Below are 21,872 nucleotides of genomic sequence, written 5' to 3' on the forward strand. Positions count from 1 at the left end.
ACAATGTGATTGGTATGGCTTTGTCCTTGGAAAAGGAGCTCCGAAATATTTTTGAGTTGCAACGACTGTCTATCCCCTCAACTATTAGTGACTCTTGGATTCTCCCCTCAGTGGGTATCTTTAAGATTAATTGTGATGCTAGCTATCCTGGCAGTGGTGCTTGAGTTGGTTTTGCTTGTGTTAGCAGATATTGGAAGGGAAGGTGGCAACGAGACTATCTGGGAACAATTGAGAGTCGTAGCATTTTGCAAGGAGAGTTGTTTGCTATTTGGAGAGGCTTTCTTTTAGCATGGGACCCGGGACAAAGAGACATTATATGTGAGACAGATTGTGTGGAGGCTTTTACTATTGTCAATAATTTACAAGATTGCTCTGAGTTTATTGATCCTTTGGTGTTAAAAATCTGAGATATCATGTCTTGGAAATGGCGTGTTGATCTTCGGTTGATCTAGAGAGATGCAAATATATGGCAAAGACTACAATGAAGACCCTTTATCCCCAAGTGGAACTTCCGTTGCCTTAGAAAGAATTTGAGAATAATATTCAACGGAACTGCCTTTCTTAAGCAGTTTCTTGTTTTTTTCTCTCTCTTAGCTTTTGTTTATTTTCTTTTAAGTCACCAAAAATAATATTCATTCTTAACAAAAGAGCGCGTTTCTTAATTCGTATAATAAGACAAGAAGAAACCCTTAATTTGTTAGGCTAGCTTGACAGTGAAAGTATGCATAGGAACCAATAAGTAGGATGTCAAATGGGCTAAGCACTACAAAAAAACAGGGTTAAAACGGCGGTTATTTTTGGTAATTACGGCGGTTAGAACCACCATTATTACCGAAAATGGCGCCTCCAAGAAACGCCGTTATTCTGGGCACCATTCTGGTTATTACGGCGGTTTTCAGAAAACCACCACAATTACCTGAGGTTAATACGGTGGTTTTTTTAGGGTTAAAATGGCGGTTTAGAACCGCCATTATTTCCGTATAAAATGGCGGTTTTTGAATTGTTTAAAATGGCGGCTATAACTGCCATTTTTACCAGGATGTTGTGGCATCATTTTTGTTTAAAATGGCGGTTTTTAACCGCCGTTTTTACCATTATAACCGCCATTTTTACCAGGTTATAATGGCATCTTGTGTGTTTAAAATGGCATCATTTTCGTTTAAAATGGCAGTTTTTAACCGCCGTTTTTTCCAACGTATAATAGCATCGTCTTCATTTAAAATGAGGGTTTCTAACCACCGTTTGTACTTAATTATGATGACAATTTTATGCTTTTTAAAATAAGATTGAAACCACCAATTTAAAGTGATATTTTCGAAACTCACTTAAAAATCTCATAATAACCAAAAAAGGCATAACCATAAATCAAACATCAAGTAGTTGTATATATGCAAATTAATAGAATATTGTTAAACACACCACAATTGAAGAATTACAATGGTGTATGTCACTGACTCCACAATACAAATTCATAGGTTTTAAGACAGTAGCTATTGAATCATAGTAGTGTGTTATTGTTAAACTTGATTGTCGTGTTAAAATCATGGTTTGTCTTTACTAAGAGAAGCTTGTGAATCTCTCTCAGAGGGGATATTTGGGTTGATGTTCTTGGTTGGCATCTCGTGATTGTGCTTTCCCTCATATGTAGTGACAAATGCTCTTGGATCATCTATTGCTCTCTCCACGTGCTTTCGAACATTACACTTCACATTTGTACATCTGTAGTAACTTCTGCAATATATGTCAGTTTCTGTTATCAGAATAAAATTAATGAGAAAAGAAAAAGAACAAGATGCTAGTTAGTAGTCATATGAGTATGATTTTAAACTTTCTTGAGTCCTTAGTTTTAACTTACATTTTAGAAGCAGGAAGTAAAACTTGTAATCACCAACCTTTCAGGGATCATTTTATTAGCAAATTAATCTTTGGAGAGTATACGGTGAAGAGATGGTGGGAAATCTCACATCCACCATCTACATTACAGCCATATAGCAATACAAAGAAATGAAGAGATCATTAAAGCACTACAAAGCAGAACCGAAAATTCATTTTTTTTCAAAGATTTATTCTGATAGTGTATGCAACTTTAATTATCAGTACTAAAGAACAATCAATAAGTACAAACCGGGGATATGGATTGTCCTTCACCACCTTCAAGATTTATTCTGTTTGATCATGTTATGCCTTTCCAATATTGTCCACATGGATCATCACCACTCGCTTGCCAACCTAGTTGTGAAGGTGAGTTCATAGATTGAAATAAAATCCTTAATAAAATCCTTATAGCGGCCGCTGCATCAAACATCAGAAAAGAGATTGATATTCATCTAATTGGTGGCCTATATATGATATGATAAAGCTATGAATGTACTTATGTACATATATATAGATTCTAATTGGTGTCCTATCTCTTATCAAATTTTCAAACCATTTCCCGTACTAATGAAAGTAACAACTAACAAGTATGGCATATTTATGCTTCCCCATAATGGACCAATTTTTCCTTTAGTCTTGTAGGGGTATTAAGAGACGAGAAGGGAAGGAAATTAATGATCACAAAAATCTTATAATGTTAAATAGGAAGCATCCTTTTTTTTATGCTTCACATTAATATTAACAGCACAATAATAAAAAGTTGAGTTTGCAGTTAAAGAAACCTTAATGAAGTAAGAGATTCTTGTTCTGTAGAGAATGATAGAAGCCATCAAGATGGTCTTTTCTTCTTGTTCTCTCTGCAGCTAAGGGAAATGGAGGGCTCTCAAATGGTTCTGCTGCAATTTCAAACCCAATATACCTCTCTCAACCATGACAGATATATTTAGGAAAGACTAGACTACACTTTCAGAGTTCAATCATGCAAGAGGAAAAAATTACAACAGTAAAATACCTACCTCAACCCCTTTTTTTCTCCATAAATAATATTGATGGAAGGGAGATTGTATAGTCTTTTCTCATGATCCTTCTCCCTCTATTTCCTTCACTCTTCTTCAACAGCCTTCTCTTTGGCAGCCTGATATTTAAGATCAACCTTTATTTTTATTTTCCCACACAGGAACAAGATACACACACTAAATTCATCAACTTGGAAGCATCAAATATCGAATTTTTATTTTCCTCGGTTTAGAAACAATGAGGAAGTAAATGATTTGGGGAATGAGAGAATAAAATTACAAAGATAGCACAGAAGAATAAAACTATTTTGCTTCTATACTTCTATTATGTGTACAAATTATGACTAAATCTAACAATAAAAACATGTCAAATTTCAGCAGATACTCTATACCTCTTCCTTGAGTCTATTCTCAACATGGAAACTAGACAATTGCTACATGCTGAACTAACACACTAGCCTCTGACTAGTTCTTGTTGCGGCACCAACTTGGATAGCAGATTCTACCCTTTTTGAAAAGTACTAAGGTTGACAATGGCGATCGCTCGGACCATAGCAGAAGCTTTAATAGTTTCTGAGAAAAAGAAAACACAACAACAATAAATAAATAGTAATCAGTGTTGTTTGATGAGAGGTCTTCCTTATAGGAAGTTCCTAGCTCTCTAATTATATATAAATAGATTCAGATAGAGATCTGCAGAAGTTGATATATATCGCAAAACACAAGAAACAGAAACAACACATGTATCATTGTAATTTTAGTGATTATTTCCAATGCAGCAATTATATTTGAGATGACAATTTCATACAGTTCCAATAGAAACAGCGGATTCAATATTTGAGGATCCATCCAAAGGATCAAATACAATGATGTATCTGCAAAATGGATAAGGAAATTGTTACTTGAAAATGGTGAATAATGGGTATTAGTTATTTCTAAAGCTCCAGAACTCACTTTCCCTGCTGTTTTGGCTTCACAAAAATAACATCTTCAAGCTCTTCTGAAACAAGAAGGCATTGAAAAGAAAACAAATTGCAGTAATTTATATGTAATAGGTAGATTAGACTTGGAGCATTTGACAGTTACAGAGATAGAGAGACTTACAGTGAACAAGGAAAGATAGGGGGAGAAAACTCTAACTTGCTGTCTTTACTTGTTCCAATTTCGCTATCAACAACTCTCAATTTTTGCATGTGTGGCTTTGCCATACTGATTAGATAATCACATTCCTCTTTGATCTGCTCAGATTAAAAAGCTAAATTTCAGTATTTGAAAAGTGATGACAATACAATCCATCAAATTAATGCTCCTAAAAAACATGAACATCAACCAGGATTTAAACACAATGTCATTGCATCATGTAAAGCTCACAAGAAAATTGTAAATACTAATTTAAATGCTACGATTAATCATCATGCAGCCAAAGAAAACAGAAACACAATTTGCACAATTTATTATCCTAATCTTTGAATTGAAAATATAACAAAAGAAAGGAGGATTCATCAACATGAGCTACCAGTAACTAGAGATCAAATCATAATACCACCAATTTTATTGAACAACATTCAAGGTATTACGCATTGTCACAAACAAGAAAAACAGAATCACTAGTGATAGGAAACAGAGCATATATCAATATAGTTAAGCTAGTTTGGATTTGTTATCAAATCAGTCCAAAATTATAAGTTAATATAACTAAATGATAAACATCAAAGCTAATTATAAGTCCAATTTCTAAGTTAATAACCCCCTGGCCAAAATCCTACCTAAAAACCCTACCTCGTAAAACCTAAGAATCTCGACGGAAGGAAAAACTTGAAGCATAGTAGCTCGATGAAGGAGGCTGTAGTCGGAGGAGAACACCACCAAAGGAGATCGTCACCGGAGGAGAATATCGTTGGAAGAGATCTTTGTTTCAACCTTGCTCTCACATAGTGACATCGTTTCAGTTCGCGGCACGGTAGCTCAATCGAGTATATTGTAGCCGGAGGAGAACGCGTCGCCGGAGGAAAACGCGCCATCGGAGGAGAACATTGCCAGAGGAGATCGTCGCTGGAGAGATCGTCACTAGAGGAGACAACAAGGAGAGCGTCTCAGTTCATAGCACACAATCTCGATGGAGGAGTTTCTAGTCGATCAAGGGTGAACGCCGCTGAGAATGAAGACTGTTGCTGGAGCAGATCGTCGCCGGAACAGAGCACAGTGGTAGCATCATTTTTGGGTTTCAGTGGTGGCAGCGTTAGTTTCGGTGCGTAGTTTTAGGGTTTTCATCGTTGGAGAAGAGTTTTAGGCCATTTTAGTGTGAAGTTTTAGGGATTTTGTCGTTGGAGAAAAAATTTGAACCTTTTATTTTTTAAAATCATGGATCTAGTTAACGGCGGCTTAAAACCGCCGAAATCACCAAAAACCGCCATTTTATGCAAATAAATTATGGCAACACCATAAAATGCCATAATACTCAAATATTATGACAGTTTTTTAAAACCGCCATAATATAAATGCGGTTTTAAACAAGTTTTTTTGTAGTGAAATTCGTCGAACTCTTCTATTTAACTACTTGAACTAGCTAGGTGGATATTTTGCTCCAAAAATAGACTTGTGAAAACGAGACCTTAACAAGCTTGAACTGGTTAACCTATAATTAAAGGAGTTGGTTTGTTTAACCTGATTAAAATTTTCTCTATCTTTTTTCTATTTTTTAATGTTTTCAATAACAATTCAACCTAAATATATCAAATTCTACTAAAATATTCCAAGACTTAATCTAATAATAATAAGATATTAAAAAGACAAAACATTTGATTCAAATTTTATATTTTTGTTTACAAATTATTTTTTATTTTTTTATTAAAACTATCTACTTAAACAAAAAAAAAAATACTAACTCATTTAATTCGATAAACTTTTCTTAAATAAGTTGAACTCAAACGAGTGGAACTAAACGGATCAGATGAACCTATTAAACATTCTTACTAATAAGTCCTATATATATATATATATATATATAAGATAATAAAAATCAGCTGAAATTATTTTAAAGTTATTTTATTTTATATTTATTAATTATTTTTAAAATAAATACATAATATTAAATATAATAAATATATAATTTTAGATATTATATATATTAAATTATAAATATTTTAAATTAAATAAAGTAATTTTAATTTTTTTTCTAATATTACTTATATATATATATATATTTTTTTTTTTTATGTTCCACTTTTTTCGATCAATGGGTTTATAGTTCCTTTATTATTTTCAATGATATAAAAACCGCACGGAACATACTCTGCCAACTCATGGGCGGCTAGCTCCCACTTGGAACAAATAGATAGAGAGTTTTGAAATTTTAGGGTATTTTTTATTTGAAAAAAGTTTGATAACAAAAAAATTTCAGTCATAATTATCTAACACTTTTTATAATATACTTTATTTATATTATTTAATAACAGTTTTATTTTTTAGTCCACTCTTTTATCATTTTATTTATCATATTCTTATCAACTACACTTATTAATAATATTAATTATAATATCATATCCCTTACTATTAGGTATTCTTGTAATCAATACTTAATATTCTCTTTTATAATTTGATTTTTATATTTAAGAATAAAATAAAAATGATTATAAGACATTAATTGTCCTAAGACACACTAATAGCATATATAGTTCCTTTGGTATGTTCATATAAAGATTAATAATAATAATAATTAATAACAATTATGATTTATCATTATAATTAATTTTTGTTTTATTCTTTTGTCTAATAAAAATACGATAATATCACATAAAATTCAATAATTGTAATTGATTATTATCATACATGCTTTTTTATTTTATTATTATTATCATTATCGTTTTTTATTGTAATTAATTTTTTATTTTTGTTAAGTCATTTATCATCATTCAATGAAAAAATACAAAATCTGCTACCCTAATATAATTTTGTTTCCATTAATTCAATTATTTTCATTCAAAATTCACAACTCTAATACCATTGCAAGCATAATTAGAATAGGTCAAGGAATTTTATAAGAAATCATCTTTATCATTACAAATAGTATGACATTTGAATTCGACCTTAATACGGTACCTATGGTAAAAAATGTTAAAGAATTTGAACAACAGATGGACTCACGTGACGAGATTATTGCCGGTCAATCAATTTTCGAGAATATCAAAAACTACACTAGTTTTGATGATGTATGATAATAAACTGTTTTAATTTTTTTTGTGTTTTTATGTGTATTTATAATTATATTATACTAACTAAGTTTATACACATAACATTCATATGTTTATATACATAACATCCATAATTACATACAACTAACATCTATAAATTAAATTCATGTTTATTAGATATTATATCCATACACATATCATTTTCTAGTTATTGTATAAGTAACTATAAAATTAACACAGATGTTTTTAAATTTTATCATAATTGAATTTAAAAAAATATCAAATTCTTAAATTAATTTATTCAATTGATAAATTTATTCATAACATTCATAGATTCATACACATAACATCCATTATTTCATGTTAATAACATCCATAATTTGTACTCATAATATTCATAATTCCATACCTATATGATGTCTATGATTAATAAATTTTTATAATTAATATTATCAAATTTTAAACTATACGTCTTATTGTATTTTTCAAATTATCTCATATATATGTGCACTAATAGGTCATGATTTCAATTATTTTAATATTTTTATTTAATATTTATATGTATGCTTATTTATTGATTTTAATATAACGAGTTAATAATTATTTTTAAAAATTTATTTTTAAATTTTTGTTTATATTTTATGTTTTATTTTTTAATAGTCTATATGTAAAATATAAGTTGTATAGTAGAAGTTGTTTAAAATTTTTAATTTAATTTTTATAATTTTTACAGAAAATTATTGTATTTTAATGGATAATAATGTGATTGAGAGATGTTAGAGATTTGATTTGGGAGAAACTGAAATTAATTTTAGAAAGAACATTAATGACTCCAAATATATAGTAAAATAGTAGGTGATAAAAAAAATACTTGATAAAAAAATGTATATTACTTACTTATCAAGAGAATGAGAATTTTTATGTGACATTTCTATATTATAATTATTTATAGTTACCTAGCATCACCCTTTCTATTTATCATCATATAGTATTTCTATTACAAGTATTATTTTCTTACATAAAAACACAATATATATCAAATGAAATACCTACTACCACTACTCCTCCTACTACTACTACTACTACTACTACTACTACTACTACTAATAATAATAATAATAATAATAATAATAATAATAATAATAATAATAATAATAATAATAATAATTTTGTATGAAGAAGTGTTTTAACCAAGTCTTATATCAAAATTTAAAAGTATACTATTTCAATCCTAAATGAGCTAAAACAAATGAGACAAAATTATCCTCTGTACTAGAATTTTTTGCATTAGTCACAATACGAAGAGTGTTAGGAGCGAGTAACTTTTGTGATTTATAGTTATTAAATAGTCATTAATAATATTTTTAATGGTATAAAATTTTATCTAATGTGTGTGATTATTCTATGCATGCATCCGATGTTTTAGATTCACACGCACTAGGTACTCTCAAACATGTAACTCTTGTAACTCTATAAATAGAGGTTAAGACCTTAAGTGCATGAACACAAATAAATATAACAAAGCTTTCTTCTTGATATATAAATCATGAAGCCAACATTACTCATAACTCTTTCTTTTCTCTTTGCTCTAATCACCTACATTCAACCATCCTTCTCTTACGCTGCAGTTGAACAAGTGGTAGATTCAAATGGAAACCCTATTTTCCCAGGGCAAAGTCTCTATATCTATCAAACCAGCTATCTTTGGCGCGGCGGGCGGAGGAGTTAGGCTTGGAAGGACCGGAAACTTAACGTGTCCAGTCACTGTCTTGCAAGATTATTCTGAAGTTATAAATGGCATGTCTGTGGAATTTACGATCCTGGTACCATCTTCACAGACACCACGTCACTAGACATATCATTTGAAGAGAGGCCCGAGTGTGCGGAATCTTCAAAGTGGTTGGTGGTTGATGAGCGGATAATTTATACGCTTTTTGGCATTGTTTTCATATAGTTTTTAGTAAGTTTAAGCTACTTTTAGGGATGTTTTCATTAGTTTTTATGTTAAATTCACATTTCTGGACTTTACTATGAGTTTGTGTGTTTTTCTGTGATTTCAGGTAAATTCTGACTGAAATTGAGGGATTTGAGCAAAACTCTGAAGAAGGCTGACAAAAGGACTGCTGATGCTGTTGGAATCTGACCTCCCTGCACTCGAAATGGATTTTCTGGAGCTACAAAACTCCAATTGGCGCGCTCTCAATGGCGTTGGAAAGTAGACATCCAGGGCTTTCCAGCAATATATAATAGTCCATACTTTATTCGAAGAATGACGACGTAACTTGGCGTTAAACGCCAAGTTCATGCTGCTGTCTGGAGTTAAACGCCAGAAAAACGTCATGATCCGGAGTTAAACGCCCAAAACACGTCATAACTCAAAGTTTAACTCCAAGAGAAGCCTCAGCTCGTGAATTCATCAAGCTCAGCCCAAGCACACACCAAGTGGGCCCCGGAAGTGGATTTATGCATCAATTACTTACTCATGTAAACCCTAGGAGCTAGTTTATTATAAATAGAACATTTAACTATTGTATTAGTAGTCTTTTGACCACGTTCATCTTTGATCTCAGTTTTGTTTTATTCTTCATCTTAGGGGATCATTGATCACGTTTAGAGGGGCTGGCCATTCGGCCATGCCTGAACTTTTTGCTTATGTATTTTCAACGGTGGAGTTTCTGCACACCATAGATTAAGGGTGTGGAGCTCTGCTGTACCTCAAGTATTAATGAAATTCTATCTTCTTTTATTCAAATCTCTCTTATTCTTATTCCAAGATATTCATTCGTACCCAAGAACATGATGAATGTGATGAGTCAGATTACCCTCATTACCATTCTCACTTATGAATGCGCGTGATTGACAACCATGTCCGTTCTACATGCAACAGAGCTTGAATGTGTATCTCTTAGATTCCCTAACAGAATCTTCGTGGTATAAGTTAGATAGTTGGCGGCATTTATGAGGGTCCGGAAAGTCTCACCTTGTCTGTGGTATTCCGAGTAGGATCCTGGGAATCCGGAAAGTCCAACCTTGTCTGTGGTGTTCCGAGTAGGATTCTGGTAATGAATGACCGTGACGTGCTTCAAACTTTAACCTGCTGGGCGTTGGTGACAGACGCAAAAGAGGGATTCTATTCCAGTAGGAGCGGGAACCAACCGGTGATTAGCCGTACTGTGACAGAGTGCGTTAGCATAGTTTTCACTGCGAGGATGGGATGTAGCCATCAGCCATGGGTGATGCCTCCAGACTGGTTAGCTGTGCGAGTGACAGCCGCACAGGTTATTTCCCCGTGAGGAATGAAAGTAGCCACAGTTGATGGTGAACCCCTATACAAAGCTTGCCATGGAAAGGAGTAAGAAGGACTGAGTAGAAGGAGTAGGAGAACAGGCGTCCAAGAGCTCTACAGCATCTCCATCCGCTTATCTGAAATTCCTACCAATGAATCTGCATAAGTGTTCTATCCTTTTTATTATTTCTTCTTTTTATTATTAATTATTCGAAAACCCATAAACCATTTTTAATCTGCCTAACTGAGATTTGCAAGGTGACCATAGCTTGCTTCATACCAACAATCTCTGTGGATTCGACCCTTACTCACGTAAGGTTTATTACTTGGATGACCCAGTACACTTGCTGGTTAGTTGAACGAGATTGTGAAGGAAATAAACAATGCCCTCAGAGTATACATCCTTTATAAACAAAAGAACAAGTGATCACAATTTCGTCCACCAAGTTTTTGGCGCCGCTGCCGGGGATTGTTCGAGTATGGACAACTGACGGTTCATCTTGTTGTTCAGATTAGGTAATTTTCTTTTCAAAAATCTTTTTCAAAAAATTTTCTTTTATTTTTCGTTTTTCTAAACTTTATTTTCGAAGAAAAATCAATAAAAATACAAAAAAATTAGAAAATCATAAAAATCAAAAATATTTTGTGTTTCTTGTTTGAATCTTGTGTTAATTTTTAAGTTTGGTGTCAATTGCATGCTTTTAAAATTTTTCTTGCATTTTTCGAAAATCTCATGCATTCATAGTGTTCTTCATGATCTTCAAGTTGTTCTTGACAAGTCTTCTTGTTTGATCTTGATGATTTCTTGTTTGGTGTCTTTTGTTGTTTTTCATGTGCATTTTTGCATTCATATTTTCCATGCACTAAAAATTTCTAAGTTTGGTGTCTTGCATGTTTTCTTTGCATCAAAATTTTTCAAAATTATGTTCTTGATGTTCATCATGATCTTCAAAGTGTTCTTGGTGTTCATCTTGACATTCATAGCATTCTTGCATGCATCTTGTGTCTTGATCCAAAATTTTCATGTTTTGGGTCATTTTTGTGTTTTTCTTTAAAATTCAAAAATCAAAAAATATCTTTTCCTTATTTCCCTCCAAAATTTCGAAATTTTGGGTTGACTTGGTCAAAAATTTTTAAAATTAGTTGTTTCTTACAAGTCAAGTCAAAATTTCAATTTTAAAAATCTTATCTCTTCAAAATCTTTTTCAAAAATCATATCTTTTTCATTTTTTTTATAATTTTCAAAAATTTCAAAATTATTTTTCAAAATATTTTCAAAATCTTTTTCTTATCTTTTTATCCAATTTTCGAAAATTAGCTAACAATTAATGTGATTGGTTCAAAAATTTGGAGTTTGTTACTTTCTTGTTAAGAAAGGTTCAATCTTTAAGTTCTAGAATCTTATCTTGTAGTTTCTTGTTAGTTAAGTAATTTTAAAATTAAATCTTTTTCAAAATATCTTTTTCAAAAATATCTTTTTATCTTTTATCTTATCTTTTTCAAAATTTTATCTTTTTCAAAATTTGATTTCAAAATATCTTATCTAACTTCTTATCTTCTTATCTTTTTAAAATTTTGATTTCAAATCTTTTTCAATCAACTAACTAACTTTTTGTTTATTTCTTATCTTTTTCAAAACTACCTAACTACCTATCTCTCTCTAATTTTCGAAAATTCTCCCTCTCTTTTTCAAAAATTCTTTGTGTTTTAAATTTTATTTTTAATTATATTTCATATTTAATTTTCGAAAATTACTAACTTCTTTTTCAAAAATTATTTTCGAAAATTCTCTTCTCTTTTCTTCTTCTATTTAATTAATTAATCACTAACACTTCTCTTCACCTCTCTTCATCCACAAATCCGAACCCTCTTCTTCTTTCTTCTACCCCTTTCTTCTTCTACTAACATAAAGGAATCTCTATACTAAGACATAGAGGATTCCTTTTTCTTTTCTTGTTTTCTTCTCTTTCTTATGAGCAGGAACAAGGATAAAGGCACTCTTGTTGAAGCTGATCCAGAACCTGAAAGGACTCTGAAGAGAAAATTAAGAGAAGCTAAATTACAACAATCCAGAAATAACCTTTCAAAAATTTTCGAACAAGAAAAAAACATGGCAGCCGAAAATAATAATAATAATGCAAGGAGAATGCTTGGTGACTTCACAAAGCCAACATCCAAGTTTGATGGAAGAAGCATCTCCATTCCTGCCATTGGAGCCAATAACTTTGAGCTTAAGCCTCAACTAGTTGCATTAATGCAACAAAACTGCAAGTTTTATGGACTTCCATCTGAAGATCCTTATCAGTTCTTAACTGAGTTCTTGCAGGTCTGTGATACTGTAAAGACGAATGGAGTTAATCCTGAAGTCTACAGACTCATGCTTTTCCCTTTTGCTGTAAGAGACAGAGCTAGAATATGGTTGGATTCACAACCTAAGGATAGCCTGGACTCTTGGGATAAGCTGGACACTGCCTTCTTGGATAAATTCTTTCCTCCTCAAAAGCTGAGCAAGCTGAGAGTGGATGTTCAAACCTTCAAACAAAAAGATGGTGAATCCCTCTATGAAGCTTGGGAAAGATACAAGCAGCTGACCAAGAGATGTCCATCTGACATGTTCTCAGAATGGACCCTATTAGATATATTCTATTATGGTCTCTCTGAATTTTCGAAAATGTCACTGGACCATTCTGCAGGTGGATCTATCCACCTGAAGAAAACGCCTGAAGAGGCTCAAGAACTCATTGACATGGTTGCAAACAACCAGTTCATGTACACCTCTGAGAGGAATTCCGTGAATAATGGGGTCCCTCAGAAGAAAGGAGTTCTTGAAAATTGATGCTCTGAATGCCATACTGGCTCAGAACAAAGTGTTGACTCAACAGGTCAACATGATCTCTCAAAATCTGAATGGATTGCAACATGCATCCAACAGTACTAGAGAGGTAGCTTCTGAAGAAGCTTATGATCCTGAGAACCCTGCCATGGCAGAGGTTAATTACTAGGGTGAACCTTATGGAAACACCTATAACTCATCATGGAGAAATCATCCAAATTTCTCATGGAAGGATCAACAAAAACCTCAACAAGGTTTTAACAATGGTGGACGCAATAGGCTGAGTAATAGTAAGCCATATCCATCATCTTCTCAGCAACAGACAGAGAATGCTGAACAAAATAATTCTAATTTAGCCAATATAGTCTCTGATCTGTCAAAGGCCACTTTCAGTTTCATGAATGAAACAAGATCCTCCATTAGGAATTTGGAGGCACAAGTAGGCCAGCTGAGTAAGAAAGTTATTGAAACTCCTCCCAGTACTCTCCCAAGCAATACAGAAGAAAATCCAAAAGGAGAGTGCAAAGCCATTGACTTAGTCAACATGGCCGAATGCACAAAGGAGGAGGAGGACGAAAATCCCAGTGAGGAAGACCTCCTGGGACGTCCTCCAAGCAAGAAGGAGTTTTCTAATAAGGATCCTGAGGAATCTGAGGCTCACACAGAGACCATAGAGATTCCACTAAATCTCCTTCTGCCATTCATGAGCTCTGACTATTATTCATCCTCTGAAGAGGATGAAGATGTGACTGGAGAGCAAGTTGCTCAATACTTAGGAGCTATCATGAAGCTAAATGCCAAGCTGTTTGGTAATGAGACTTGGGAAAGTGAACCTCCCTTGCTCATTAGTGAATTAGAGACTTGGATTCAGGAAACTCTACCTCAAAAGAAACAAGATCCTGGCAAGTTCTTAATACCTTGCACCATTGGCACCATGAGCTTTGAGAAAGCTCTATGTGATCTTGGATCAGGAATAAACCTTATGCCACTCTCTGTAATGGAGAAGCTAGGGATCATTGAGGTACAACCTGCCTTGTTCTCATTACAATTGGCAGACAAGTCCATGAGAGAAGCTCATGGGATAGTAGAGGACGTGCTAGTAAAGGTTGAAGGCCTTTACATCCCTACTGATTTCATAATCCTAAATACTAGGAAGGAAGATGATGAATGCATCATCCTAGGAAGACCTTTCCTAGCCACAGCAGGAGCTGTGATAGATGTCAACAGAGGAGAGTAGTCCTTCAATTGAATGGAGAATATCTTGTGTTTCAAGCACATGGCCATCCCTCTGTGACAAAAGAGAGTAAGCATGAAGAGCTTCTCTCAGTTCAAGGTCAAGAAGAGCCCACACAGTCAGACTCTAAGTTTGGTGTTGTGAAGCCACAACCAAACTCTAAGTTTGGTGTTCAAACCCCATATCCAAACTCTAAGTTTGGTGTTGGGACTAGACAACATTGACTTGATTGCTCTGTGGCTCCATGAGAGCCACTGTCAAGCTATTGACATTAAAGAAGCACTTGTTGGGAGGCAACCCAATTTTATTTATCTAATTTTATTTTATTTTGTTTTGGTGTTATTTTTGTGTTGAATTAGGTACATGATCATGAGGAGTCATGAAAAAAAAATCAAAAAATTAAGAACAGAGTCAAAAACAGAAGAAAAAAATTTTTCACCCTGGAGGACGCACGGGCTGGCGTTCAACGCCCAGAAGATGCATCTGGCTGGCGTTCAACGCCAGAACAGAGCATCTTTCTGGCGCTGAACGCCCAAAACAAGCTACATCCTGGCGTTTAACGCCAGGATGCGCACACAGAGGGCAATCTGGCGCTGAACGCCAGAAACAAGCTTGAAACTGGCGTTCAACACCAGAAACAAGCATCACATGGGCGTTTAACGCCCAGAACATGCACCAATGGGCGTTTGAACGCCAGAATGGTGCATGAAGGCAATTTACATGCCTATAGGGGGAAGGAATGGTATTTCTTTTCACCTCAGGACCTGTGGACCCCACAGGATTCCCACCTCAGGATCTGTGGACCCCACAGGATCCCCACCTACCTTTTCTTTTAATCCTATTCACACTCTCCTAATCCAAATCTCATTTTCAATGTCACCCTTCCCAAAAAAAAAAACCTTCACCAATCACATCAATTTCTCTTCCCAATTACCCCATGCACCATTCACATCAACCTCCTCTTCCCCATAAACCCCACCAACCTCCATTACATTCAAATTCAATTTCCCACCCTTTCCCACCCAAAATGGCCGAATCCTAACCCTCCCCCCTCCCTATAAATACCTCTCCTTTCTTCTTCATTTTCACACAACACTACCCATTCTTCTCTCATATAGCCGAACCCACTCTTCTCCCTCTCTACTCAAATTTTCTTCTTCTTCTTCTACTCTTCTTTTCTTTTTGCTCGAGGACGAGCAAATTTTAAGTTTGGTGTGGTAAAAAGCCTAAGCTTTTTATTTTTCATTCACTATCAATGGCACCCAAGACCGGAGTTTCCTCAAGAAAAGGAAAAGGGAAGGCAAAAGCTTCCACTTCCGAGTCATGGGAGAAGGAGAGATTCATCTCCAAGAGCCACCAAGACCACTTCTATGATGTTGTGGCAAAGAAGAAGGTGATCCCTGAGGTCCCCTTCAAGCTCAAAAAGAATGAGTATCCGGAAATCCGACATGAGATCCAAAGAAGAGGGTGGGAAGTCATAACCAACCCCATGCAACAAGTCGGATTACTGATGGTTCAAGAGTTCTATGCTAATGCATGGATCACAAGGAACCATGATCAAAGTATGAACCCGAATCCAAAGAACTATCTCACAATGGTTCGGGGGAAATACTTAGATTTCAGTCCGGAAAATGTGAGGTTGGCGTTTCATCTACCCATGATGCAAGGTGATGAACACCCCTACACAAGGAGGGTCAACTTCAATCAAAGGTTGGACCAAGTCCTAATGGACATTTGTGTGGAAGGCGCCCAATGGAGAGTAGACTCCAAAGGCAAACCAGTCCAACTAAGAAGACTGGACCTCAAGCCTGTAGCTAGAGGATGGCTGGAGTTCATCCAAAGATCCATCATCCCTACAAGCAACCGATCTGAAGTTACTGTGGATCGGGCCATCATGATTCATAGCATCATGATTGGAGAGGAAGTAGAGGTTCATGAAGTCATAGCCAATGAACTCTACAAAATAGCTGACAAGCCTTCATACATGGCACGGCTAGCCTTCCCCCACCTCATATGCCATTTATGCTACTCAGCTGGAGTTATCATAGATGGAGATGTCTCCATTGAAGAAGACAAGCCCATCACCAAGAAAAGGATGGAGCAAACAAGGGAAGTTCCTCACGGCCCCCAAGGAGAACATGAGGAAGTTCATCAACAAATGCCTCATGGAATGCACTTTCCTCCTAACAACTATTGGGAGCAACTCAGTACCTCCTTAGAAGACTTGAGCCAAAACGTGGAACAACTAAGGGTGGAACACCATGAACACGCCCTCACTCTTCAAGAAATAAGAGAAGATCAAAGAGCCATGAGGGAAGAGCAACAAAGGCAAGGAAGGGACATAGAAGAGTTGAAGAACATCATTGGTCCTTCAAGAAGAAGACGCCACTAGAGGTGGATTCATTCCTTGTTCTTTATTTTCTTTCTGTTTTCGGTTTTTAAGTATTATGTTTGGCTATGTTTTTATGTTTCTACTTCATGATCATTAGTGTGTAACCATGCCTTAAAGCTATGAATAAAATCCATTAGTCCTTCACCTCTCTTAAAAGAAAAATGTTTTAATTCAAAAGAACAAGAAGTACATAATTTTCGAAATTATTAGTGAATTTAATTTAATTATATTGATGTGGTGGCAATAATTTTTGTTTTCTGAATGAATGCTTGAACAGTGCATATTTTTGATCTTGTTGTTTATGAGTGTTAAAATTGTTGGCTCTTGAAAGAATGATGAACAAAGAGAAATGTTATTGATGAACTGAAAAATTCATGAATTGATTCTTGAAGCAAGAAAAAGCAGTGAAAAAGCAAAAGCTTGTGAAAAAAAAATGGCGAAAAATTGAGAAAAAAATAGAAAGAAAAAGAAGGAGCAGTAGAAAAAGCCAATAGCCCTTAAAACCAAAAGGCAAGGGTAAAAAGGATCCAAGGCTTTGAGCATCAATGGATAGGAGGGCCCAAGGAAATTAAATCCAGGCCTAAGCGGCTAAATCAAGCTGTCCCTAACCATGTGCTTGTGTCATGAAGGTCCAAGTGAAAAGCTTGAGACTGAGTGGTTAAAGTCGTGATCCAAAGCAAAAAAGAGTGTGCTTAAGAGCTCTGGACACCACTAACTGGGGACTCTAGCAAAGCTGAGTCACAATCTGAAAAGGTTCACCCAGTTATGTGTCTGTGGCATTTGTGTATCCGGTGGTAATACTGGAAGACAAAGTGCTTAGGGCCACAGCCAAGACTCATAAGAAGCTGTGTTCAAGAATCAACATGCTTAACTAGGAAAGTCAATAACACTATCTGAAATTCTAAGTTCCTAGAGACGCCAATCACTCTGAACTACAAAGGAAAAAGTGAGATGCCAAAACTATTCAGAAGCTAAAAGCTACAAGTCCCGCTCATCTAATTAAATTAATATTCATTGATATTCTAGAATTTATAGTATATTCTCTTCTTTTTATCCTAATTGATTTTCAGTTGCTTGGGGACAAGCAACAATTTAAGTTTGGTGTTGTGATGAGCGGATAATTTATACGCTTTTTGGCATTGTTTTCATATAGTTTTTAGTAAGTTTAAGCTACTTTTAGGGATGTTTTCATTAGTTTTTATGTTAAATTCACATTTCTGGACTTTACTATGAGTTTGTGTGTTTTTCTGTGATTTCAGGTAAATTCTGACTGAAATTGAGGGATTTGAGCAAAACTCTGAAGAAGGCTGACAAAAGGACTGCTGATGCTGTTGGAATCTGACCTCCCTGCACTCGAAATGGATTTTCTGGAGCTACAAAACTCCAATTGGCGCGCTCTCAACGGCGTTGGAAAGTAGACATCCAGGGCTTTCCAGCAATATATAATAGTCCATACTTTATTCGAAGAATGACGACGTAACTTGGCGTTAAACGCCAAGTTCATGCTGCTGTCTGGAGTTAAACGCCAGAAAAACGTCATGATCCGGAGTTAAACGCCCAAAACACGTCATAACTCAAAGTTTAACTCCAAGAGAAGCCTCAGCTCGTGAATTCATCAAGCTCAGCCCAAGCACACACCAAGTGGGCTCCGGAAGTGGATTTATGCATCAATTACTTACTCATGTAAACCCTAGGAGCTAGTTTATTATAAATAGAACATTTAACTATTGTATTAGTAGTCTTTTGACCACGTTCATCTTTGATCTCAGTTTTGTTTTATTCTTCATCTTAGGGGATCATTGATCACGTTTAGAGGGGCTGGCCATTCGGCCATGCCTGAACTTTTTGCTTATGTATTTTCAACGGTGGAGTTTCTGCACACCATAGATTAAGGGTGTGGAGCTCTGCTGTACCTCAAGTATTAATGAAATTCTATCTTCTTTTATTCAAATCTCTCTTATTCTTATTCCAAGATATTCATTCGTACCCAAGAACATGATGAATGTGATGAGTCAGATTACCCTCATTACCATTCTCACTTATGAATGCGCGTGATTGACAACCATGTCCGTTCTACATGCAACAGAGCTTGAATGTGTATCTCTTAGATTCCCTAACAGAATCTTCGTGGTATAAGTTAGATAGTTGGCGGCATTTATGAGGGTCCGGAAAGTCTCACCTTGTCTGTGGTATTCCGAGTAGGATCCTGGGAATCCGGAAAGTCCAACCTTGTCTGTGGTGTTCCGAGTAGGATTCTGGTAATGAATGACCGTGACGTGCTTCAAACTTTAACCTGCTGGGCGTTGGTGACAGACGCAAAAGAGGGATTCTATTCCAGTAGGAGCGGGAACCAACCGGTGATTAGCCGTACTGTGACAGAGTGCGTTAGCATAGTTTTCACTGCGAGGATGGGATGTAGCCATCAGCCATGGGTGATGCCTCCAGACTGGTTAGCTGTGCGAGTGACAGCCGCACAGGTTATTTCCCCGTGAGGAATGAAAGTAGCCACAGTTGATGGTGAACCCCTATACAAAGCTTGCCATGGAAAGGAGTAAGAAGGACTGAGTAGAAGGAGTAGGAGAACAGGCGTCCAAGAGCTCTACAGCATCTCCATCCGCTTATCTGAAATTCCTACCAATGAATCTGCATAAGTGTTCTATCCTTTTTATTATTTCTTCTTTTTATTATTAATTATTCGAAAACCTATAAACCATTTTTAATCTGCCTAACTGAGATTTGCAAGGTGACCATAGCTTGCTTCATACCAACAATCTCTGTGGATTCGACCCTTACTCACGTAAGGTTTATTACTTGGACGACCCAGTACACTTGCTGGTTAGTTGAACGAGATTGTGAAGGAAATAAACAATGCCCTCAGAGTATACATCCTTTATAAACAAAAGAACAAGTGATCACAATTTCGTCCACCAGTGGTTGCCGGAGATGGCGAATTCCCAAGAGATTGGATTGGTATTGTTGGTGTTGGGGATCATGAGGGCAAGAAATTGATCAATGGTAGGTTTATCATTGAGAGACATGATGATTTGAGTTACAAGCTTGTGTTTTGTCCCAATATAAGTGGTGCTACTTGCTCTGATGTTGGAAGATACGATGATGAAGATGGAAGGCGTTTGGTTTTGACTAATAATAATGATCCTTTTCAAATTGTGTTTGTAGATGCCACCAATGTTGATGATGCCACCATATAGTTTCAATGAAATATATAATGTCCATTAGTCATGTATTTAAGTGCCAGGGTCGTTAACTTTTATGATTTGTAACCAATAAATAATCATCAATGATGTTTTTAATGATATGAGATTTCATCCGATGGTGTAGATTACTCATTTTTAGTTTACTAATTACATGCTGGCTAGAATTTAACAAATTTGTTGGTCTTTAGACTTTTCCTTAATTATATATAGGGTAAAAAACCCAAATGAGCCAAGGAGAGCTCAAAATTACCTAATTCAGCCAAATGAAAATTCAATACGTGAATCAACCCGGACGAGTTATTATATAATTCGAATCAATATGATTCGAATTTGATTTGAATGTAATTCGAATTGATATGATTCGAATTACTAGGAAGCCAAGAATTGAATGAAGTTCGAAACAACTTGTTTCGAATTACACCATGATAATTCGAATTTAGTTAATTCGAATTACTATGAAGGCACATTGTTTAGTAATTCGAATCAAGTTGATTCGAATTACTAGGTTAGGTTGTGACATTAGATAATTCGAAACATATAGATTCGAATTATATATATATAGTGTGACCCAGGTCTCTATATATATGCTGTGAACTCATGTTGCTCTCAACAAAGATCTGAGATGGCTAGTGAGGAGAGTTTCCTAGTTCTGGTACATTACAGAGGGTCGATTAAAAGAAAAACTCGGTCCGGCGTGAAGTTCACTGATAAGGATCCCCTATGTATTATCGTGACGCCGACAACCACCTACGATGCACTTGTTAGCTCTGTGCTGGAGAAGCTGGGTGTTGAAGGCGTTAAACGGGTCAAGAAGTTTTTCTACCGCATTCCAACAGCGGTGCTCCATGACACCGTGAAGTTTGATTGTTTCACAATCGGTAGTGACGAGGACTTGCAGGTTATGTTTCTTTCTCGTAGGCAGTTTCCCGAGGTAAGGACACCAGAGCTGTTGGCAAAGTTGGTTGATGTGGTATCTAGCTCGGGTGGTTCGAACCGGAATGCCACAACCATAGCCGCGGTTGCCGGCTCGAGCTCGAGACCTGCTGTTGCTTCATCCTCTGCTCCTGTGTATGAGCCACCGATGCAGCCTGTTGCGTCCCCTTCGTTTGCCGTTGATCTGAGCGGCAATGTTGGAGATGAGGTTCGGTATGGGGAACATATTCCCACCGAGGTACATTGTCCCACACCGGCTGGTGTTGGTGATGGTCTGTTCGATGATCCAGATGACGATGACGTGGAGCCGGATATGATCGCTGATGAAAGCGGCGATGATGTTGGAACTACTATTCCGACAAGGGCTATAGGTGGATCTAGTTCTGGCACACAGCAGTATCCACCCCATTTTTCCTCATTGGACCTGGATGCCATGCGGCAAGACGACAATGATCTGCAGGCCTCAGGATTTGGTGCTAGAGATACCGAGGGGTCTGCCGGTATGAACGAGTTCCAGGTTGGCCAACAATTTCAAGATAAAGATGAGGCGCTGTTGAGTGTGAAGACGTACAGTATCCGCCGAGGGGTCCAGTACAAGGTCGTTGAGTCTGACTACCGCAGGTATGTGGAAAAGTGTTCTGAGTTTGGGAATGGGTGCACATGGCTAATTCGGTTGAGTCTCCGACAGCGGAAGGGTATCTGGGAAGTGAAGCGATACAACGGACCGCATACATGTCTTGCCAGCTCCATCTCCAGCGACCATAGGAGTCTGGACTACCATGTCATATCCACCTTCGTTATGCCGATGGTTAGGGCTGATGCAGGTGTGAACATCAAGGTGCTCCAAAATGCCACGGCCGCACACTTTGGGTTCAGGCCTACGTACAGAAGGGTATAG

General features: G+C 36.0%; 1 long non-coding RNA gene and 1 pseudogene across 3 annotated transcripts; one reads left to right on the forward strand and one right to left on the reverse strand.

Annotated features, from left to right (window-relative positions):
• Nucleotides 1–1,361: 1,361 nt before the first annotated feature.
• LOC112801780 (uncharacterized) lies at nucleotides 1,362–5,235 on the reverse strand. 3 transcript variants are annotated; one of them, XR_003202102.3, is made up of 9 exons: nucleotides 4,671–5,235; nucleotides 3,996–4,129; nucleotides 3,846–3,891; nucleotides 3,700–3,766; nucleotides 3,284–3,464; nucleotides 2,892–3,010; nucleotides 2,658–2,738; nucleotides 2,126–2,292; nucleotides 1,362–1,731 (listed from the first exon to the last, which is right to left on the reverse strand). It is a non-coding gene; the product is annotated as an uncharacterized lncRNA (long non-coding RNA). The 3 variants fall into 3 exon arrangements; XR_011882223.1 differs by having other exon boundaries at nucleotides 3,846–3,888; nucleotides 4,671–5,230; XR_011882224.1 differs by lacking the exon at nucleotides 3,700–3,766.
• Nucleotides 5,236–8,627: 3,392 nt separating this feature from the next.
• Nucleotides 8,628–20,035, forward strand: LOC112803669 (kunitz-type trypsin inhibitor-like 1 protein; annotated as a pseudogene).
• Nucleotides 20,036–21,872: the final 1,837 nt, after the last annotated feature.

This window comes from Arachis hypogaea, chromosome 5, assembly GCF_003086295.3.
Source record: "Arachis hypogaea cultivar Tifrunner chromosome 5, arahy.Tifrunner.gnm2.J5K5, whole genome shotgun sequence".
Classification (NCBI taxonomy): Eukaryota; Viridiplantae; Streptophyta; class Magnoliopsida; order Fabales; family Fabaceae; genus Arachis; species Arachis hypogaea.